This window comes from Amblyomma mixtum, chromosome 6, assembly GCF_055824585.1.
Source record: "Amblyomma mixtum isolate Tamu chromosome 6, ASM5582458v1, whole genome shotgun sequence".
Taxonomy (NCBI): domain Eukaryota; kingdom Metazoa; phylum Arthropoda; class Arachnida; order Ixodida; family Ixodidae; genus Amblyomma; species Amblyomma mixtum.
This window is the reverse complement of record NC_143017.1, coordinates 37,118,281-37,124,299: the sequence shown is the minus strand read 5'-3', so window position 1 is coordinate 37,124,299 and position 6,019 is coordinate 37,118,281. Positions and strand designations below refer to the sequence as shown.

Genomic DNA, 6,019 nt, shown 5'->3' with positions numbered 1-6,019 from the left:
GTCGTCAGGCACAGAAAGGGCGGACACTAAGGTCGGAAGTAGTACCGGTCGTTTTATGTTTTAAACAATATTTTTACTTTCGGGAGCTTTGATTTGTCTCGTGTTAACAAAGTAAGCGTGCATGTGTTCTTTAATCTGCTCAACTTTGAACTTCTATTCACTGTGTTAAAATACATATGACGGGAATACTACTGCATTCGGTACACCCCTGCATGCTTGCTAAGTCCCCGCGAACGATATTTATTGCCACAAACTTGCCTCAGATATGGTCGGTGTAGCATTCTTTACTATGTCCTGATAATTATGATTAAACATTCCAGGGACCTGTCCTCTTTGCAGAGGTTCACAACAGTGAAGTCTTCATTATTTAATTTGTGTGAACAACATTCTTTTCTTTCCATTCTTTCCCTCGGTTTTCTAATAATACTCGTTTCTGTGCATACACGACTAGAGTTTTGTGTTCCCTATGTTGTGCCGCTGTCTCTCCGGCGCTGCCACTCAAGCCAACTTCTAGCCTCGGCAGGCTGGAAGCTGTATCTGTGAGAAACGGTAATAAAAGCTATTATATTGTTTTCACTTTCCCGGCTAAATTTGCTACGGATCTGGGACGAGTTTTCTTAGCACCCAGCTCTTCGCTTAAGTGGTGACTTGCAGCAACTGCCGAGAACAATTTGCTTGCATCTTCTTTGTTTCGAAGTTCATCTTCGTAGACAAAGTCTTGGCCGTGGTCAGGCGGCCAGCCCGAGCTGAAAGCTTCAGATGACGGCGCTCTTGACCAATACCACCATCGGGGAGGCAGCAGAGCTGTCTCTTATTGGGCCGCGTGGCTGTGTCCGCCGCGTTTGCGCTGAGAGGGAGCTCTGTCGTCTCTGTAATCAAGAAATTCTCCTCCTGCATAGGCACGTAGAAAAGCCTGTCCCACTCGGTCGGCCTGTCAGAAGGAGGAAAGATTGCCATGGTGTTGGACGGATTGAGCCAACAGCGGCTCAGCGAGTCCCGTTCCGCTCGTCTTTCGCCCGTCGTCTCCCCGCCCGGAGGTGTCCGTTTTCTTTTTGGGATGGTATCACAGCCGGGCACCAGTAACTGGGCAGTCGATGCCTGTATGAAGGAACTGTTTAAGCCATGGTATGTGTAGGCGCTTCGTTGAGTGCGATAAGAAGTGGTTTATCTGGCTGTGTGCCTTCTATGGCGCTATTCTTCGCTCTGTTTTGCGCCTTCCCGTTACAATCTTGGAGGAAATTCCATCATCGTACCCTCTCCTGGTTGTCTGACGGGGCAGTAGACGACGGGGAGCTACGCATTAGATCACAGCCGAAGTATAAGCGCTACCGTAAACTCCCATTGAGCTCCACTTCGGCCCATTTTTTCCGTTATCTTTCAGACTGGAAGAAAATAATATATTAAGCGGTCCGGGACGGCGGCCTGACAAAGTAAGACGTGTGCTCAACGATTGATATGACACTGAGTGCATTCGTTGGCATTCGATTAACTGTTGATCGTTGAAAGCAAATTTCATGCAAGTGTAGTGGAAATTAAATTCAGATTTCGGATTTTTTATTTTGCGTTTTACTGCGATAGCTGTTAATTGCTGAACCCCTCGGATCCGCTATGTTTGCGTAGATTTCCGCCAAGCTAGGGGAAATAGGAGAGCAAGAAGTATACGCCTATGCGCGGAAGATTGGCTTAAAGGTTAGATAGCCCTTACCCCGTGCGTTGCTAACTTTTACTCTCATTGTATTCCCAGCTAACATGGCGCAGCGTAAATACTATCACCGGGTTTTCGCATTACGGAGCCGAGCGAGAAAGTTTCTCAGTTTCAGTTTCCTTCATTTCCTTTAGTATATTCTCACGCTCATAAAGCCAATGACAGTGGCAAAGCTTTACGCGTGCACCTTGTGAAGAGTGCTGAAAGTCGAAGTTGACTACAACTGAGGGGAAGAGAAAGTCTGCTCAAGTCGGCTTTCAGAGGAGTGAGATGGATCACACTGTTCGCCTTGATACCTGATGAAGAACTACGGTAGCGGAGCGTTATATTACTACTAGCACTGCGCTCTTGCGGCGGCCGGCTTAGCTCGTTACCGTATTCTGCACCGTTCTCAAGTACCACTCACACTTACAAACTTGCATCAGCAGCCTTTGGTCACATTGTAGCGCTCAGAACACAGAGATGGCGTGTATAACTGAGCCCATACCCTGCTGTATCACGGGCCTAATTTACTCAAGCCTGGGTGGGCCCGAACGAAGCCGCAGAGGAGAGCCGAGGATCAATGAGAACCAAGGACCCCTTTTTTCTCTCAGATGGATGACGATGGGCGACATCTTTGTCTTTTTCTCTGTAGCACGACTCATCGCGTCCCGATGGCTTCTTACCTCTTTGTACGTTAGAAGGCAGAGAGGGTAGGCCGTAAGGGGGCTCGCTCCACCTCGTCTGGATAGATACAGTAGGCCAATCTCAGCCCGACGCCTCCGAGCGACCTCGGCGCCCATGTCAAAAGTTTCGTTCGTCGCACCGTCTTTTTTCCTTCGGCCCTTCTATTGCTCACCGTTGTCTGAATGTTTTTCTTAAGAGATCGTGCGCAGCGAGAAAGAGTTGGCTTCCGGAGGGGAAGGAAGAAAGCCAAGAGGAGAAACGGGTGCTTGTTTATTGCTGCCTCTGCGGTTGTTGCTGGCGCAGGGATATGTAGCGTGAGGTCCCCGCGAAGGGGCTGCGCTCAGCGGAGAGTTGGCGTGTGACATATGACGTCCCGGGTTGGATGATACGCCTCTTTCCCACTGACCCCGGAACTGATGCGATTAATGTATCGTTGCCCTGTGTGACGCTTCCTTTTCGCTCCGGGCGCTAGCCCTCGGGTAGGCCGCCGACTCCGTGCCCGTCCTAGTAGGAAGCCTTTGGAACAGACATGCACTTTCCCCTCTTTCGCCCCGTGTGTCTGTTACTAATCCGTGTTCAGGCTAGCACTGAAGGTATGAAGCCAGTTTCCAGTTGTTGTGCACAGAGGGTCTATTTTTATAGACGTTCTCATAAAAAGCATTTTTAGTATGTACGCTCCAGATATAACATGAGTGCTTTGTGACAAGACCGGATCTGATCAGTTGCTTTCAGCAATTTGTGCGAAATATGATTATCATTAACAAGGGTTAGTCTAAATGAATTCGCTTCAAAGTTCCCACACCAGAAAAAGAATGTGCACTTTCTTCGTATTTAAACATTTGCGCTTGTTATTGAACCATGAAAATTGGTTATTTTATTTTCTTGATATGAAAAAGGTGGTCAGTTTTATGTTTTAAACTTCATGTTTGTCATGCTTGAAACTCATTCAGGAAACAAATTATTTCGCTGCAAGTTTTCCCTTTTATTACAATACCTCAACCAGGTGCTGTCATTGTTGAGAGAAAACAATCACGGTAATTTTTGTACAGTTCTGCAAATTTTATCACTCATGTATGATGCTCAAAAAAAGCGGAAAAGGCGTGTCCATCAATCAGGAAACATAAAACACCAAATCCGTTCCAGTGGTTATTTCGAGGAGAGTGAAGTCGTGACGCCACGTTAACAATAGCGCTGAAAAACTTCCGCGGCGGTCTTTTGGGTTTCAATACTCCTGAACATCGCACGTAGAAAATTATTGGCTCTAAACGCGCAAAAGCCAAAGCCAACGAGCACAGTGGAACAAAGCTCTGTGCTCCCGCCATTTCGACCCCACTCGACTTAGACTGCAATCACAATCTTATTCGTACTGCTCCCGCTCAACCGCGCTTTCAGACTAGTCTGTCACTTCTTCCCGAGTATTCTTTTGGCGTCATCAAAGATAAGACAGTGGTAATTCAAGACTGTGGATAACAGTTATTATCTCCTCCAACGCTTCCTACAGATGTTACCCTTCGCTTGCCGTTTCCTGACGCGGTGTGCTCCGCGCTAACATTCAGGCACTAATCCCGCGCCTGCCTAACGTTCTTGACGGAAAAACGAAGCTTGTTATATGAAATGTAGGCGGGATGTAAGGCTCTCGGCAATTATTAGAAATTGCGTGCATATGCGTCGAGAAATGGAGCGCAGTGAACGATTTAACCCTGTTGTTTGCGTTAGATTTCCCTGTCCAATCTTCCCGTAGGAAAGCCGAAAGTTGGGCATGTTGGATGACGTTCACGATGTAACAATAGCGCAAAAGGAACACGAGGGACAGAAAACCAGTGTGCAATTTTTATCCTTTTGCTTTTCTTTCTTGCTGCATTCTTGGCAGCAAAAAAGAAGAGCAAAAGGAGAAATACTGAACACCGTTTTTTTCTAGTACCGTCATACTTCTCAGACATCGCGATCAGCGCGTACGCGAGATAATGGAGGCATATCATATTAGGAAATGTCAGAATCTGTGTGTCAGCGAGCCCCCTGTTGATATGGCAGACTGTGAAATTGAATTCTTAGCCTCCGAAATGCACTGACATCCTTTTTGATAACGTGTTTTTTCACTGATTCTTCCACAGCGGTGAGTGGCGCCTGATGTTTGCAATTCCTTTTTTTTTTCTCTCTGACTTCATCTTCCGAGGAGGGGCTGCGTGTTTATGTTTTTGTGTTTTAAAAGTAAATTCTACACATTGCGTCTTTCAGCAATAAACCCCAGTTGCGAGTTAGCGCTTGTATGCGTCGTTTCCTTTCCGTTCCTCGTGTTCCTGGCGCGTTATTGTTACATCTTCCTCTAGGAGATGCTAGCAATAAAGGGAAGTCTGCCCGTTCTCTGTCTTAATTGCCTTTCTCTGGCTTTATTCTTCATCCTCTCTATCATTCGCCATGACAGATTTTTTGCGCAAAAAAGACGACACACAGACAAAACGACAGGATGAGCGCAAAGTGACAACTGGTTTGTTGAGGGGTTTGCATCTACAAATATAAGACACAAGTCGTTGCATGCTCACTAGTAACTCTCACGACATGTCTTGTAAAAGTAGCATCACCACACCACCCTACAATAAAGATTTCAGTACCGGTGACTCGCTTCTGTACAGGGCCACATACGTGTCACTTACGCAGTTACGCGAAGTCTTTGTCAGAAAAGCTTCCATTATTTCGCGTAACATTTCACCTTCTCCTATTTGCCATGAATTGCACCAGGTTATCTCTCAAGTTTGAAAACCAACCTCTCTTTTCCTCTTCTCTCTTCTTTTCCACGTAAGCGCATTAAAGAAAGGCTCATTCATTTCTTCCAACCTGTTCTGTAAGGGGACTTTAGTTATGGTATGGTATCGTTTGTTCCGAGGGATTTATCAGCTCCCCTGCGCGATCTGATCATGTGGTCGCACTGAGTATGTAGGCACATCAGTTTGGTGACCAAGACGCCTTAAGGTCGACGCCGGCCAGGCGCGTCGGTTGACCCTGACGGTCAGTCAGATGGTTGTGGCGGCCCCGACATTCAGAAGGATTGAGGGCGAAATCAACAACTTTCTTGACGAATTGCAATAGAGACGCAACATCATCACCTTTCTACACTGGGCCGTGGGAATCACAAGCACCTTTCGACAAAGTTAAAAAGAGGGAATAAAGTAAAGAAAAAGCTGCGCCTCAAGAGTAAGACGCGAAAGCATGAATGAATTGATGCAAATATATGCGGATGTGATCATTTTCAACTATGTCCACTGGAGTCCTCATACCTGCTTGCGCATTGGGTCAGTGGTTAAGGGATGCGCCACTGCACTGCGATGACAGGCGCTGCCACCGGTGGGTTCTCTGCGACCCAAGTTGCTTTTGCCGAGCAACCTCTCGCGATCATTAATTAATTTAGTTACCAGCTTCCAGAGTGGTTTGTTCGCTCACAATATGGCGGGCAGGTTGCGATGTCGCCACGTTTTCACGTGACCTAAGCAGCAAATATTCCTTGCTTCTCCGTGGGCTGGGCCACCCTACGCTACCCCATTTATCATTCGCCACGCCGATGACGATGCCGACTGGTTCGAAGATTTTCCAGAACAAGAGCCTCAAAGCTATCGCGTTAAAAGAATCACAGCTAATTCCGCATGAGGGTGAAAA

The 6,019-nt window shown here is 46.9% G+C and overlaps 1 protein-coding gene across 4 annotated transcripts in view; it reads left to right on the top strand.

The window, feature by feature from the left end:
- LOC149338789 (uncharacterized) overlaps positions 1 to 6,019 on the top strand; it is a 199,095-nt gene that overhangs the window by 62,270 nt on the left and 130,806 nt on the right. The gene's annotated exons all lie outside the window — the stretch shown is intronic.